Here is a 16,274-nt window from a genome sequence, read left to right as displayed (position 1 = left end):
ACTCACTTTTCCCCATCCCTCAAATGAAGAGGTTGGATTAGATCTCCAAGATGCTTCTGAGCTCTGACATCTGATTCTCTATTTTTGAGCATTCTGTGATCTGAAGTCCTTTTCATTTCTGGCATTGGGTGATCTGTGTTCTGAAATTCTGTGGTCTCTGATTTTATCCCATGCTGAGGATTTTTGTTACAACTATCCAGAGACAGTTTAAACTACTTCAGTTCAGTGAAGACAGCCAGAAAACTATAGCAGTTAAGCTATTGTAAACCAAGTCTAATACTAGGTACTTTGGAGGTGATGGAACTTAAATAAATCACTAGCAGTGGTGTAGTATCTTAAAGTTCACAAAGCATTTTACAAATATCATCTCATTTTATTCTTACAGCAATCCTAGGAGTTACATGTTATTATTATCCCCAATTTATAGAAACCAAGGCAGACCAAGGTTGAGTGACTTGCCCAGGGTCACAAACCAGTAAGGGTCTGAGGCTAGATTTGAACTCAAATCGTCCTGAGTTCAGGCCCAGCATTCTTTCCCCTGTACCACCTATCTACCATCTCTAGTGCTCTTTCAAAATTTCAAAGTGCTTGACATACATTATGTCATCTTAGCCCCCCAACAAAGATCTTCACAATGTAAGTACTGCCAGATTTATTGTCTCCATTTTATAGATGAACAAACTGAGATTCTCAGAGTGACTTTCCTATAATCAACCAGGTGGTAAATGTCAGAGCCTTAATTCAAATTCAAGTCTTATTGACTTCCAAGTCTGACTCCCAAGTAAAATTGATAGTCTTGTTGAAGAATTAGAAAGATATGCCCAAGGGACTTTTTCAGTGCAGTATTTCAGCAACTGCAAAGGACTTTATAATAGATTGAGGACACAGGTGCTAAGTGGGGTACTTGATAGAAAAGAAATGAAGGTTTGGATACAGGATTTCTTATAATATAGATGCAAATAATACATATGCAGATAATAGAAAACCAACTGATGATAGAGTCAGAATTGAAAAGACTTCCCCAGCTTAGAATGATGAGCTGGTATATAGAGATAGATAAAAAATTCTATAATTAAGGTTAAAAATGAGCCTCATAAGTACTGAATGGAGGATGCAGGGCCTGGAGTTTTGATGGACTGCAAGCTCAACATAAGTTAACAATGGGAGATGGAACATAAAAAAGCTAATGTTATCATGGGCTACATTAATAGGGATGTAGTGTCCCAAATGGGGGGGGGGGGGTGGGGCACATCTGGAATACTCTTTTCAGGTCTAGATATCCTCTATTATGTGGACAAACAGGAACTCATCCAGACAATGGCCCATAACGGTGTGGGGGGGAGAGGTTGGTGAGTTAAGGACTGGAGAATGTAACTCATGAGAATCAATTCAATAACCTGGGGATGTTTAGTTTGCAGAAAAGGTGTGATCTCTGCCTTTAAGATCTATGATCTATTTCTATAATCCTATAATCAGATTATAGAATGGTGGAGCTCAAAGAATCCTTAATGGTCACTATAATATACCAGAAAGATTTCTGTGTTTTTTATTGGAAGTTCTGGATTCAAATCCTTAACCTTGCTGCTTATTATCTCTGTAACCTTTGGTCTAAATCAGTTAACCTCTTTTCATCTGTAAAATAAAGGTTTAAACTTCATTATTTCTTATGGAGACTTCTGCTTCTAAATCTTGTGATCCCAGGGAATTTCTACTCACTCATGCGCATTGTTCACCACCTCCATTACTGCTATTTCCAATATGCTAACTGCAGACCTAGATCCCCAAGGTGTCTAATATACAATAAGAAAATGAAATGTTATGTAGAATATATGTAACTTACTTTCAATTTAAATTTTGCTGCTTTAGTGCTCTCTAATCTATTTTTTGCTTATTGTAATATCTCTTCAGGAAGAATCTTTTCTCAGGAATGACTGTATGATTTCATCTATGTTGGGGACTCCCTGTGAGAAAATTTCCTTTGCCAGTACAGATCAGCATCTGCTTTGAGACTTGTAGATTTACCTAGTTGCCTGGGGCATTGAGAAATGACTTGCTCAGGGTCACATAGTCAGTATGTGTCAGAGGAGGGATTTCCTGACTCCAAGGATAAATCTTTATTGATATCACCATATAGGACTCTCAGTAGGAAGATAATAATATAAAAGTTAGAGTTACTTAATCAACATGAAAGCAGAGAATGGACATTGTGAGAAAAGTTAAGATAGCTAAGTTCTAATCCTAACCCTGTTACTTCCTTATTATCTTAGGAAAACCATTTCCTATCATTGGGTTTCATCTATAGAACAAAAAGCTAGAGGCTTTGAATTCCAGCTTTTCTTCCAACTGATTCTATGAACTTTGGCAGGTAACTTCTCTTCTCAAGCTCTGTTTACCCAGAGAAAAATTGAGAGGTTTAAGCAAAATGATCTCTAAGGTCTTTTATAGATCGAAATCCTATGAGCCTGTTATCTGTCAGGAATCTTCCAGTTTTACTCTCTTATGACATCATGACTCTATGATTCACATATTTGAATGTGTAAGGGACATAATCTGATGGTCGTTTCTCAGTTGTCATCCTTTTTGACCTTTGCTGCATTTGAAACAGTTGACTACTCTCTCCTACTAGATATTTTCTTTTCTGGGATTTCATGATATTATTCTTTGCTTTGGGTAGTTAGGTAGTACAGTGGTTGGAGTACAAGGCCTGGAGTCAGAAAAACTCATCTTCCTGAGTTCAAATCTGACCTCAGATACCTACTAGCCATGTGACCCTGGGCAAGTCATTTAACCCTATTTGTCTCAGTTTCCTTATCTATAAAATGAGCTGGAAAAGGAAATGGCAAACCACTCCAGTATATCTGCCAAGAAAACCCCAAAGAGTTAGATATAACTGAGCAATAACACTCTCTATTTCTCTCCTTACTTGTCTGACTCATCCTTCTCAGTTTCCTTTGTTGTCTCATTATCCCTATCATGTCCCCTAAAGGTGTTCTCCATGCTTCTGTCCTGAATTCTCTTCTCTCTTTCTACTTTCTTTTGGTAGCTCCCATGGGTTCAAGTATTACCTCTATGACCTGTATCTTCAGCCCCAGTCTCTCCTTACAGCTTCAGTCTTACATTACCAACTTCCTATTATATATTTCAAGTCAGAAATCATATTGACATCTCAGACGCAACAAATCCAAACCAAAAACTTATCTTTCCTATCACACCACCTCCTATTCCAACTTCTGCATTTCTTTAAAGGGCACCACAATCCTTCCATTATCATAAGTTTGAAATTTTGGTATTATCCTCAGCTCTTTACTCTCTCTCAATCTATATACCCAATCGGTCATCAAAACTTGGCAGTCCGATTTCTTTATCTCTGACTCACAAAGTCCTTCTCTTCCTTTAGGATGCATTTTAAGTACCATATTTTACATGAAACCTCTCCTGATAGTCAACTGGTATTTAATAAATGCCTACTACATCTCAGGAATAGTGCTAAGTGTTGCAAGATAAAGAAAGGCAAAAGTCCCTACTCTCAAGAAACTCATAGTCTAATTGAGGAGACAACATTCCAACAACTATGTAAAAACAAATTAGACAGGCAAATTGGGAGCAATCAGAGGGAAAGCACTACAATTAAAGAGGCCTGGGGAAGTCTTTTTTGACAGAAGATTGGCCTTTTATTTTTTAAACTAGGGACTTGAATGAATCCAGAGAAGTCAGAAAGGGAGATGAGGAGGAAGAGTATTCCAAGAATGGTGATGCCCAATGAAAACACATGGAGATGGGAGATGTAGTGTTGTACCCAAGGAAGGACAATAATTATAGAGTATGTGGAGGATAGTGAGTATGTGAATACCAGAAAGGAAGGAAGAATTTAGGTTGTGAAAGTCAATGAGAGGATTTTATATTTTATCTTGGAGGTAATAGGGAACCAGCTGAAATTTACTGAATAAGAGGGTGACATGATCAGACTTGCATTTTAAGAAGATCAAAATGACAGTTAAATGGAGTGGGGAGTATCAAGGGGAGATACTGGAGGGAGGGAGACCAGCCAGAAGACCATTGCAATGGTCCAAGTGTGAGGTGATGAGAGCCTGCACCAGGGTGATAGCATTGTCAAAGGAGAGAAGGGAGCACATATCAGTGGAAACAACAGGATTTGGCAACTGATTGGATATGGGGTGTGAGAGTGAAGAGTCAAAGGTGATACTTAGCTCACAAGCTTGGGTGATGGAGGATAGTGGTTCCCTCAACAGTAATAGAAAAGTGAGGAAGTGGGAGAGTTAGGGGAGAGACATCTGTTGTTCTTCCTGAGACAGGTTTCTCAAGGATTTTATCCACCAAAGGGAGAAGAGATGCAAAATGATAGTTGAGATAAAACCAAGTGAAGATATTTTTGAGGAGTGGGGTGACATGGGCATGTTTGTGGAAAGTAGGGATGCAGCCAGCCTGTTGTGAGAGATTGTAAATTAATGAGAGAGTGGGGATCACAGAAGTGTTGGTCTGCTGGAAAAGATGGGATTGAGTGCAATCACTTGTGCACATGGAGAGGTTTGCCTTAGCAATCACATGAGACAAGGGTAAAGAAGAAGAAAGTGGCATAATCCTATAGATTTCTATTAATTCCATGTATTTCCATTCTAGGAATAAGATCTAGGGTTGGGGAGGGTATCAAGGTTGAAACAAGGTATGGAGATTAAGGAGACATAGTCGTATAGGCCTGGCCATCTGAAGATACCAATTCAAATCCTAGCTCTGAAGTATGTGTGACCTGAGTTCATTTTTCTTCTCTGAATTGAAGTTTCTTCATTTGTAAAATGACAGACCTAGACTAGATGACTTCTATTATGGGCTATTCCAGTTCTCAGATTCTTTGTAGCTAGCTGTGAAACTTTGGTTGTGACTTAGCCTCTTCAAACCTAATTTTCCTCATAAGTGGTGATGGTGATGGTTATGATGATGATGATGTTGATGATGATGATGATGATGGTGATGATGGTGATGGTGATGATGATGATGGTGATGATGATGATGATGATGATGATGATGATGATGTTGTTGTAGTGTTCACATAGTGACTTAGAGTTTACAAAGCTCTTTACAAGTATCTTATTTTATCTTTATAAAAACCCTCAGAAGGAGGTGCTCATTTTATACCCATTTGACAGATGAAGGAATTGAAGCATAATGAACTTGAGTGACTTGCCCAAGGGCACACAGCTGATAAGTGTACTAGAGCAGATTTCATCTGAAGTCAGTGTTGCCTATCAGCAATGGAAAGATCAAATAAGGGTTTTGTGCAGATAAGGAAAGATGTGGGCACATTTATAGGCAGTAGAGAAGTAACCAGTAGGTAAGGAGTGGATGCATATTAATGGGAGAGAAGAGATGATATAGACTGCAATCTGTTGGAATGAAATCCTTGGTAGATGTAGAAAAGTTTGCCTTGTTAAAGAGAAGGGCTGCCTCTTTATGTGAAACAGGTGAATGAGGAGAGAGTGGGAGAAGGCATCTGAGTGATGAGTGATGAGTGATCACTCATCTGAGTGATGAGGAACAGGTGAGAAAAGGGAGTTCTCAGACAATAGCTTATTTTTTTCAATGAAATATGAAGCAAGGTTCTCAGGTGAGACAAGTAAGGGGAAGAGAGGTGCCTGACGAGGCAGGAAAAAGTTTGGAAAAGTCATGGTGGTAAGTAGGATAGTGAATCAATCATGGAGATGCTCAAAGGATTGTTTTTCAGCAGTGATGGCCCAATTGATATTGTGGAGGAAAATCTGTAGTGGGCATAGTGAATATAGTTTTATGACTTTCTCCAGCTTTGTTCAGTAGCATGTGAGTGTGAGTGAAGGCAACAGATGTGGGAAGTGATGCAATGCTGGGCCATTGTCAGGCAAGGTTGGTGATATGTAAAAGGGGTAAAGGATTTGAGAAAAGAGCGCAGTGTAGAGTTGAATTGGTTTACCAAAGGGTCAGGATAGGGAAGGGAAGAGAGTATAGCTAGTATGGGTTTGATGGCCTGGGAAAAACCAAGGTGCCAAGAGATTGGAAGTCATGATGATGATGTAGAAGGAGAGGTGGAATGGCAAGAGATTTTGATGACTTAAAGGAATTTTGAGTTTATGAACATGGATGTGGAACATTTTTGTGTGGTGGCAAGATGACAGGTATGACTATCTCAGTGTGTAGCTGTGGTGGGGTGGAAGAGTTGATTATGGGAAATGAGTAGAATTAAGAATTAGAAAGTTTGAATATTTGAGGAAATATCAACATATACTTTGAAATTCCCTAACACAAAGTTAGGAATGGGAGAGGAGAAAAATCCTATGAGCCAGGCCTGTATTCACTGAAGGAGGAAGGGGAGAAGGTGTCTTGGAGGTCAGTAGACAACAGCTCCCAAAATCTTGATTGAATGATAAGCATGAACCTCAAAGCATTTAATAAATGCTTTCTCTGTCTCTTAATGTCTTATGTGTTCTTGTTATTTAAGCATATTATCTCTAATTAGAATTTAAGTCCCTTGAGGGCAGAGAGGTGTGTGTGTGTGTGTGTGTGTGTGTGTGTGTGTGTGTGTGTGTGTGTGTGTGCGTGCGTGCGCGCGCGCACGCACCTTTCTTTTTATCTCCACTACTTTGCAAAGTGTCTGGCCCAAAAAGTGCTTAATAAATGCATATTGACTAGCTAACTACAAAGGCCATACAATATTAAATCTGGAACGAACCTCAGAGAGCAGATAAGGAAACTGAGACAGACATTAGGTGATTTTTCTCAAAGGCACACAGGTAATAAATGTCAGAGTTAAAATCTGAACCCTAGTCTGCTGGTTCCAGAACCAGTGCATAATGCTACTTCCTTTTCACTCATTATTTTCAATTAATGAAGTGATGGAGGATCATAGTAGCAAAGTGACTTTCTCGAGGGTGATAAGTGGCAAAGATGTGACTACTATCCAAGTTCATCTGAATATATGAAAAAGGATCCTACATTTTGAGCCAGAAGGGACCCAGGGAAGATTGATTTTAATCCCCTCATTTTACAGATGACAAAACTGAGGCACAAAGATATTGTCATTTGTCCAGATTCCCAGTTATTAATATTCTAAGGTAGGAAGACTCATGTACCTGAGTTCAAATGTGGCCTCAGACACTTACTAGCTGTGCGATCCTAGGCAAGTCTCTTAACCTTTTTTGTTTTGGCTTTCTCATCTGTAAAGTGAGCTGGAGAAGGAAGTGGCAAACCATTCCAGTATCTCTGCCAAAAGAAAACCTCAAACGGGGTCATGATGAGTCAGACAGGAATGAAAACAACTGAACAAAAAAGCCAAGATTTGAACTCATGTCTTTGTAACTCCAGGTCTAAAGCCCTATCCACTATCCCCACAATCCTACCAGAAAGACTTCCTATGATTTTATGATCCATGCTGTAGATTCTTTTTAACCTTAGTACTATCAAGCTGTATTTCGCCTGTAAACAGTAGTACCTGCCCCTTTCCTCAACTGCTTTTTGGCTCTCTTGCCGGGTCCCTCAAGAGCATCCCACTGGTTAAAATAAAAATAAGCTTTTCCCAAGAGCCATCACCTTGAAAAGACACTAGAGGGCAGCAGCTGATCACTGACTGCCTTCTCTCCGTGATACCCCAGTAGAGCCAGATATCTACTCTCCCTGGTGCCTGATCCAACCTGGGATCTTAAATCTCCAGTGGTATATCTCTGTGTTGGGACTGATTACCTGACATTTTACCTAGTTTTCACAGAATATAGGGTCCTTGCCAGGCAGAGAAAACCTCTACAAAATTACTCAAGTTAACACTCAGCTGGTATTGTTACTAGGTAGATGTCCAGGAGCCCAAGTCACTCTTCCTTCTCCCTACAATTAAAAACTTATCCCCAAAGGGTATGATATGTCCCCAGGGATTAACTATCTTTGTAGAAAGTTTAGAAAATGTCTTTGGACAAGGAGGGGTGAGTTCAAGTTTCAAGAAAGAGTGTTGAGTCAAGAGATCTGAGTTCTGTTCCCAGCTCTGCCACTACAAGTTTCTGTTCCTCCCTGAGCCTTAGTTTCTTTCTCTGTAAAATGAGAGAACTGGTAGACTATCTCTCTGGTCCCTTATCACTTTAAAACTCTATACTTCCAGCACTATGCCAGTATGGATTCTAGTACCAGAGAGGATTGCTAAGGGGTGCTCTGGAGCTTTAAGAATTGAGTAGAAACATTGTGACTAAAATGTATTAGGGGAGACCTGCCTAAATATGAGAGAATAATTTCCTAGATTCCTAGGACTTTATAGCTAGCCCTAAAGCACCTTGGAAATCATGGATTTGTCTATAAGAGACCTCACAGTGGGCTGGAAAGAGTCCTGAATTGAGAGTTGGAAGATCTGGCTTGGGATTCCAGCTCTGCTACCTACTAGAGGTAACCTTGGACAAGTCATTAAATCTCTTAGGGCTTCAATTTCCTCCTCTATTAAATGAGAGGGTTGGACCAGATGACTTCTGTGGCCCCTTTAGCTCTCATATTCCAAAGGTAGCTCTCAGATCATGCAGACCTGTGGTTCTCAAACTTTTTGGTTTCAGGACCCGTTTTCATTCTTAAAAATTATTGAGGACCCCCAAAGAGACTAAGTTTTATGGTTTATTTCTATTGATATCTTGCTATATTAGAAATGCAAATGTCAATATCATTTTGAAAAGTTTTGGCCTTGTGGGCTTTGCAGACCCCCTCCCCCACGAATTTTCTACCACTTTTGAGAATCATTATAGACCAATCAACTCACTATATGAAGAGGAAAATAAGGTTTGAGAAAGGGGAAATGGTCTGCCGAAGGTGATACAATTAGTTTTACTAGTGAAATGTGGAAATTTGATTCAATTCAACAAATATTTGCTTAAAGTATATAGAACTATATTTAGAGAAATAGTGTGGGATAGTTGTTAGAAAGCCAGCCTTAGAGTCAGGAAAATGCAGATTCAAGTTTTGCTTCTAACATATACTGATTATGTGATCCTAGGAAATTATTTTAACCTTTCAGTGGTCACAGACAAGTCTTTAAGACTTGAAGTTGCAGAATAGCATTGACAGCAAGTTCTCTTATCAGCAAGGTAGTATGTTTTAGGGACTCTGCTAAACTTGGAGGCACAGGTAAGGGTGAGTACTGTATGTGAGTATACATGACAAAGATAGGCAGCACCCTACCTTCAGGAGGCCGTGTGGTTTGGAGGAAAGAATGCTGGACTTAAAGTCAGGAGAGACCAGGGTTGAAATACCCTCTTTGACCTATACCAGCTGTTTGACAATCGACCAAGTCATTTGACCTTCCTAGGCCTTGGTTTCCTCATCTGTAAAATGAGAGTGTGAATACTTAAAGTAGCAGCTTGACAGATTTGTTGAGAGGATCAAGTAGATGGGTTCTTCTTGTAGGGGGAATAGGATAAGGACACAGATAACAATTTCATGTCAGGAGTTCCCCACCTGCCCTACAGTCCTATGATTCCTCCTTTGCTTTTGGCCCACTTTCCAGTTTGACTCTGTTTTTCCCTATGATCATGGCAAACCATTCATTAAGTACACATTTATAATGTTCCCACTATATGTAGAGAACATTATGTTACATGCCAGATATGATACAAAATTAGGCAAGACAGATCTGCTATCATAGAGTATAAGTCATTAGGAGGATAAGATACAGACAGAATGGTAGGCAACATTACATGATTGGTACGTTAAAGAGTTGCAAAGCATTGTGTGAAATCTGAAAGGAAAGATCAATACCACCTGAAAAGATCATGGAATGCCTCATGGTGATGATATCTGAGTTGCACTTTAAAGGATGGATAAGTATTTGATAAGTGACAAGGAGGTTAGAGGACATTCCACTCAAGGGAGAAAAAAGTAAGCAAAGATAAGTTGGCTTAAAAGAATATATGTTTGGGGAACAGAGAAAAGTCCAGCTTGACAACAGTGTAGTGTACATAGAAGGGGGGCCTTATGAAGTAAGACCAGGATGATTTGGCAATGACAGATTACAGGGGTATTTGAGAGGCAAGAGAAAATCAAGAGGATATTGAACTTAACTTGGGAGAAAGTATGAATCCCATGAAGACTTTTCAGTAGAGGAGTGTCAGGACAAGATATGTGAATATAGATAAAATATTCTACTTGTGGAAGGGTTGAAGATGGATACTACAATATAGGAGGCCTTTCTACACACTACAGTTCTATGACTCCTTAAATTCTCCTTCACTGTTGGTTTCAATTCTACCCCAACTCCTCTTCTCCCTGTGATAGCAGCATGCTGAGCCCGTTGAGTTTTGTAACCAATGTGTAAAATGATAGACATAGGATAGTCCTTCCTCAAACAAAATCTTTAAGACCAAGTAGATGTTTCAGTAACATTCCCCAAGAGGGTCCTTTCCTGGGCCACCCTTCCTTGTATTACTGTAGATACAGTAGGGGAGACAGTGTGATATAATAGTATATTCAATGGGTTTTGGAGTCATATTCTAGCTGCATTGCATCAGACAAGTCAGTTAACTTCTCTGGGTCTCAGTTTCTCTATCTAAGATGAAGGGGTTAGACAACCTTTGTAAGGTTCCTTCTAGAAATTGAATTCTTGACTTCCTTTCATGTGCTATCCAGACATCATAAGTGTGATTGAGGGTTGAACTTTAGTTAAAGTTGACGTTATATTCTTGATTATTCCCTTAAGCATTCTCCAAGAATAAAAAAGATACAATGAGAATAAAAGAATATGTTAATAATGATTATTAAAGTTATCACCACCACTATAAATACCTTGAGTTTGAATAGCACTTTACAACTGAAGAAGAATTTATGCACAACTTATTTAACTTAATCCTCATAGTGCTTCTCAGGGAGTGGGACAGGATAGATTCTCTTATTCCCATTTTGTGCATGAAAAAACTGAGACTCAAAGGAAGGAAGTGATTTGCTGGTGAGTGGCAGAGCTAGGACTCTATTCTAAGTCTTTTGTAATCCTGACACATCATGGCAGGCAATTAAGGAGCCACCATAAGTCATGAGTTGGGGAAATAATATAATGAAATGTTTTAAGTAAGGGATGAATTTTTGGACTCCAACTGTAAGAGGGTGGACTCAAGCCTGCTCTCGGATGGGACTTCTTTGATGTTCAGTAGGCAACATTCCCCATCATTGAGGACAACTGCCATGGGATGCTGACTCAGACCCAAAGTAATAACACTCTTCCAAAGGCAAACATTAATAATACCATCTAAGAAATCATCTCAGTTCAGCAATTCCTGTGGGACATAGCTGTAATAAAGACAATTATTTATGATACAAAATCTCACCTCCTTCTCCTTCCTTTAACATTTCTAATTTGAGCCACCCATTTGTCCCTATGGGGTCTTAAAATGCTCAGAATTTTAGTTTATTGCATAAGTGAATCCAGCTAACCAGTAAGTCAGTGCCTTGATCTGTTACTGAATATTTAGCAAACAAATGAGCTGGCTTGGCCCTAAGTCTGATTCCTTTGCTTTGTTTTCTGGTTGAGGAAAAAGATACCATCACCTCCTGCAGGAAAGCACTGGCCTTTTCCCAAGAAGAACTTGTCATTTCAGTTGAGCATTTGTGGCAACAGATATTACCCGGTGGGAATCTGGGAGGGGGACAAAGAGAGTTTTTGAGTTGCCCAGACTCAAATAAATGGATTGCAGTGTCTTCAGAATTAAATTGGACTTGAAACCAGACATGGTCCCCTTTGGAAGCTGGGCTAAGAGAAAGAAGGGATATGTGAAGAAAGGAGTTCCAGCAGTGGCACATTATACTCTGGGTCAGCTAAAGATATTCTTGTTTTCAACTGTACCTTCTGCTGTTCTTGTATCAGTATCTAAAAGGGGGCAAACACAATTAGCCTTCTGTTTGTCCTTCAATTTAGTAAACTAATTCTTTCAATTAAGAATATGATTATCTGTCATTAGTATCTAGTAGTAAATGAAGTCCTATTTGGATGTCAAAAGTCTTTTGTGAATTTCTGAAGTCTTTCTCTTTAGCTCAGCTAATAACACATGGCAACAGAGCTAGTCAAGTCGTACAGATGTACAGGAATCTAAATTGCCTTCGCAACTGAAGGGTAAATAGAAGGCTAGTATAAAAATTGACCACCCCTCTAACTTATGCATTTGTTATGATGCCTTCTGTCTCCTTGTTATCCCTCTGAAAGCCCAGTATAGTAGGTATAATTTGGAGGCAGCAGAGGAATAGGAATATATGTGGACATGAGTGGCATCAGATCCTCCTCTCGACTCCTGCAAGTTGCATGATGGTTGTAACATCCAGCTTAAAAATAGAGCAGTGAATTGTGCTTATTGGGAGTCATTCAACTAAATTCTTATCTATATCAAGTGGGATCAATTAGCAAGTATTTATTGAGTATATGCAGAGTGCCAGGGTTATGCTATTACTGTTGTGAAAAAGAGATAAATAAATTATATGATCCCTTTGATGCGGTGAAAAAAACATTGATTTTGGGTCAGTAAGTTTCCTTACTGCTTAAGCTGCATGTCACTGGGCATGCCATTTCTACTCTATGAAACCTCAATTTACTAATTTATAAAGTGCAGAATATTGAAACTATTTTCTTCAAGGGAATGTTGTTTCATTGTTCTTCTGTTTCATTCACATCCAACTCTTTGTGACCCCATTTGGGGTTTTCTTGGTGAAGATACTGGAGTGGTTTGTCATTTCTTTCTCTAGCTCATTTTACAGATGAAGATACTGAGATAGGCAGGGTTTAGGGGACTTAGCCAGGGTAACACAATTATTGAGTATCTGAGGCTAGATTTGAACTCAGGAAGATATCTATTCCTGACTCCAGGTCTGGTGCTCTATCTACTGTGCCACCTACTTGCGTAACTTGCGGGCATAGGAGTGTACAAAGTTTGGGCTGGGAATGTTGGGGTGTACATACTTTGGAGTGTGCTAGCATACCCCTCTCACCACTCTTGCATGTCTATGCTTATAGGATTGTTGTATGGAAAGCAACGTGTTAGGGATAAAGCTGTACTGGTAACCACTTTGGTTACTACTTTCCTGCTAGCTCTAGATCTATGAAACTAAGATTCCCCAACTCACCAGTTGTACCCAAAGGTTAGATCACAAGAGGGGTAACATTTATTCTCATTCAGGGGGTTAGGGGTAACCCTGAGGGACTATTCTAATGTGTAATTTCTGAGCCCCCACTGTTCTCTTTATCAATAATCAGCCAGTGGCCTCAGTTAGCTTTTAGAAAAGGTAAGGATGTACAGCAAGGCCAAAACCTCCCACCCAGAATACCCCTTGAGTGCATTTTCCCACAGATACACTTAATGTCCATCAGAAGAGTGGGTTCAAACTTGGAGTGCAGTGGTAGTAAGCACACATATAGAGAACACACAGGTGGCAAAGGGGCAAGTCATAATTCCTGGTGATGGAAGTCCTTTCTTCCTTTGTAGAGTCCTCACAAAGTTCTCCTTAGGTATATGAATTCTTTGCTATTCTCCAAGTTTCTGTGCCTGTCTTGAGTCTATAGCTGGCATTTCTCTCCACTGTGAACAGTTACATTTCCTGAAGATTTTACCACCATTGAAGGATTGCCTTTCTTCATTCGTCTACATTGGGTGTGTCTTTTGTTCTGCTGATGTAGATCATCAGTCACTACTGCTTCAATGGACTCGGCTACCATCAGTGTGGATACAGACCTCTAGGCCCTTCGACATTCCCAAGGTCTCTTCCTGGACAATTCTATCTTGGGATACTTCTTTGCCTCAGATCAGGAAAGAACAAACAAAGTGAGAGAGGTGGCACTGTGCTTATGGACTCATGGTGTCTGGGTGGGATACAGGGAAGCCACTTCTTTTCTCACTCAGTTCTGTACAAAGCTTAAAGCAGTCCTCATTCTTCTACATTCAGAAAGAAGAGGGAGAAGGGAGCTATAGGTCCTCTCTTTTGTGTGGTCATTAAGCTTTTTATCAAAATAGACAACTAGAGAATTATTCATCATTTCCCATTACAAATCCCTGAGTCATCAATTCTTCTTGTTCAACTGCCAATTTAGAGTACTCTTCATCATCAAACAGTATAAGGTCCTGACTCACATATGGCCAGAAATAGGATCTCTGTGTTCCACATGGTTGACTGGAACCAGAAAGAGAATATCTCTGCACATGCTCTGTATTTTCCACTGGGAAGGGCAAATCTGAGTGTACCCCCATTCCTGTTACAAATAGACAAATAAGCACTACTATTGAAAGGACCTGTGACTCCAAGATTAACATGTGGAACTTTAAGAGAACAGTTGAAGATAATATACAATCAGATATTAGAATATGTGATTCATAATCTTTGTGCCATTGGTGGTCACTAGAGATTTGGCTCCTAGTTATTGTTTGGAACATTCAGAAATCACTGTTCTGTGTTTTATCTCTTTCCCCTTGACTTCTGCCCCAGCTTCAAGGGGTGAGGGTGGTGGTGGGGGTGGTAGAGGTGGGCATACTTCAATACTTTTCCACTGGCTTCTCTATTGCCTGCTGTGAAGAACGCTGTCACACCCACATTTTCTTGTCAATCAGAACAGCATCTTGGCAAAGTCAGGCCTGGAGCTCTGTTCACCAGCTGTGTGTTCTATGCAGCCTTTCTGAGATCAGCTCAGCAGCCCTGGGTTTAACTACTGCCTCCAAGCAGGTGGATTATCTCTTCCACTTGTTGGAGTGATGGATGGTGGATGCAGAGGATTTATTGGACAGCAACTGACCAACAAAAATCTATGACCTGTTTTTTTTTTTTTTGTTAGTTTTTTTAGTTTAGGTTTTTTTTTTTTTTTTTGCAAAGTGAAGGGTTGTATTTTAACTCAATGGTTACATATTTTAGGGTGGGGGGAGAGTGTGAGAGAATCAGTTCCTTCAAAGAATGAACCTCTTTGCTATGTCATATTCCTTCCAGATTTAATGTATATGCCTCTTGTAAGGTGCATGGTAAGGGCATTTTATTAGTACTCCAAGGTATAGAATGAAAAGTTTTCTGCTCAGTTTTTCATTACTGGAATACAGTAAGCCAAGCAAGAACTGTTCAATCTGATCATGGGGGTTTTGGAACGGGAAAAGCATCAGTTTCACCCTCTAAATTTCTTTTTGTCAGACGCCTATTTCATTCTGTTCCTCTGGTGGGCCTCAGTTGATTTGAAAAAGGACAGCTTCCCCAAGAGGAAAGATATTTTTTTTTTCCAGTTCTCACCATGTGAATCTGGAATATTTCTCTACACAGTTTTCTAGTAGAAAGAATATCATAGTAAAATTTACCCAACCCCCCTTAACCTTAGTGCTCTGAACATGGCTTTGCTCCAGGTTATTGCTGGTATTTCTCTATTGAATTGTCCCTCTTATATTTAATTTTGGGTAAGAGATGACTATGCATTCTTGAAGACTATGACAATAGAGTAGAACGTCGTGTTCCTACCAAATGGGAAAGTCTTCTAGAAGATACACACCAACTGATTGTATATGTGTTCCTTGAAGACAAGCCTACCTAAAGGAGGATTTGAATTCAGTTCAGTTCAAATCAAATATCTGAAATCTGCATGATATTGAGTATACAAAGACCAAGCAAAACAATTCCTACTCTCAAGTTGTTTACCACCACATGGTTTCCGCAACCCCCCCACCCTCACTCCACCCCCAAGGGAGAGAAGCATCAGGCCTGAGGTCAGGAAGACCTGAATTAAAATCCAACCTCAGGTTCTTACTAGCTGCACAATCCTGGGCAAATCACATCACCTCCTTTTGCCTCAGTGTTTCTACCTATTCCTATATGAGGGATAATAATAGCACCTACCTACCAGGGTTGTTGTGAAGATCAAATGAAATAATAATTGTATACTTGACACTAATATCCTCTGAACAGTGGCAGAAAACTTCAATCTTAATTATATATTCTCTTGGTATGTTTGTTGTGGATTCATATATACTGATCTCTCACCAATTATATTATTAAGGACAAAAGACCATAGTTATACTTCACCTGTGTGAAGACTTTATTCGTCTTTGTCTTTTGCAATGACTACATGGAGCTCAGCACGTATTAGGCATTCAGCAAGTATTTGTACTTGTATATTTCTATAGAGAAACTATAAATTTCTTTGAGTCAGACACTGTCTTATACAGGCAATTGCTGGCCTGCCTCGGGAACTTAACTTAGAATCAGGAGATCTGGGTTCTTGGACCAGATTTGGAACCAACTGTGTGGCCTTGAATGAGTCACTTTCCTACTAT

At 39.6% G+C, this 16,274-nt stretch overlaps 1 protein-coding gene across 1 annotated transcript in view; it reads left to right on the top strand.

Moving 5' to 3' along the window:
- The window catches only part of ASTN2 (astrotactin 2), a 1,124,306-nt gene that overhangs the window by 774,996 nt on the left and 333,036 nt on the right, over positions 1 to 16,274 (top strand). The gene's annotated exons all lie outside the window — the stretch shown is intronic.

The sequence above is a fragment of the Notamacropus eugenii genome, chromosome 1 (genome assembly GCF_028372415.1).
Source record: "Notamacropus eugenii isolate mMacEug1 chromosome 1, mMacEug1.pri_v2, whole genome shotgun sequence".
Lineage (NCBI taxonomy): Eukaryota > Metazoa > Chordata > Mammalia > Diprotodontia > Macropodidae > Notamacropus > Notamacropus eugenii.
The sequence above is the reverse complement of the archived record's forward strand: the minus strand, read 5'-3'. Positions and strand labels throughout refer to the sequence as shown.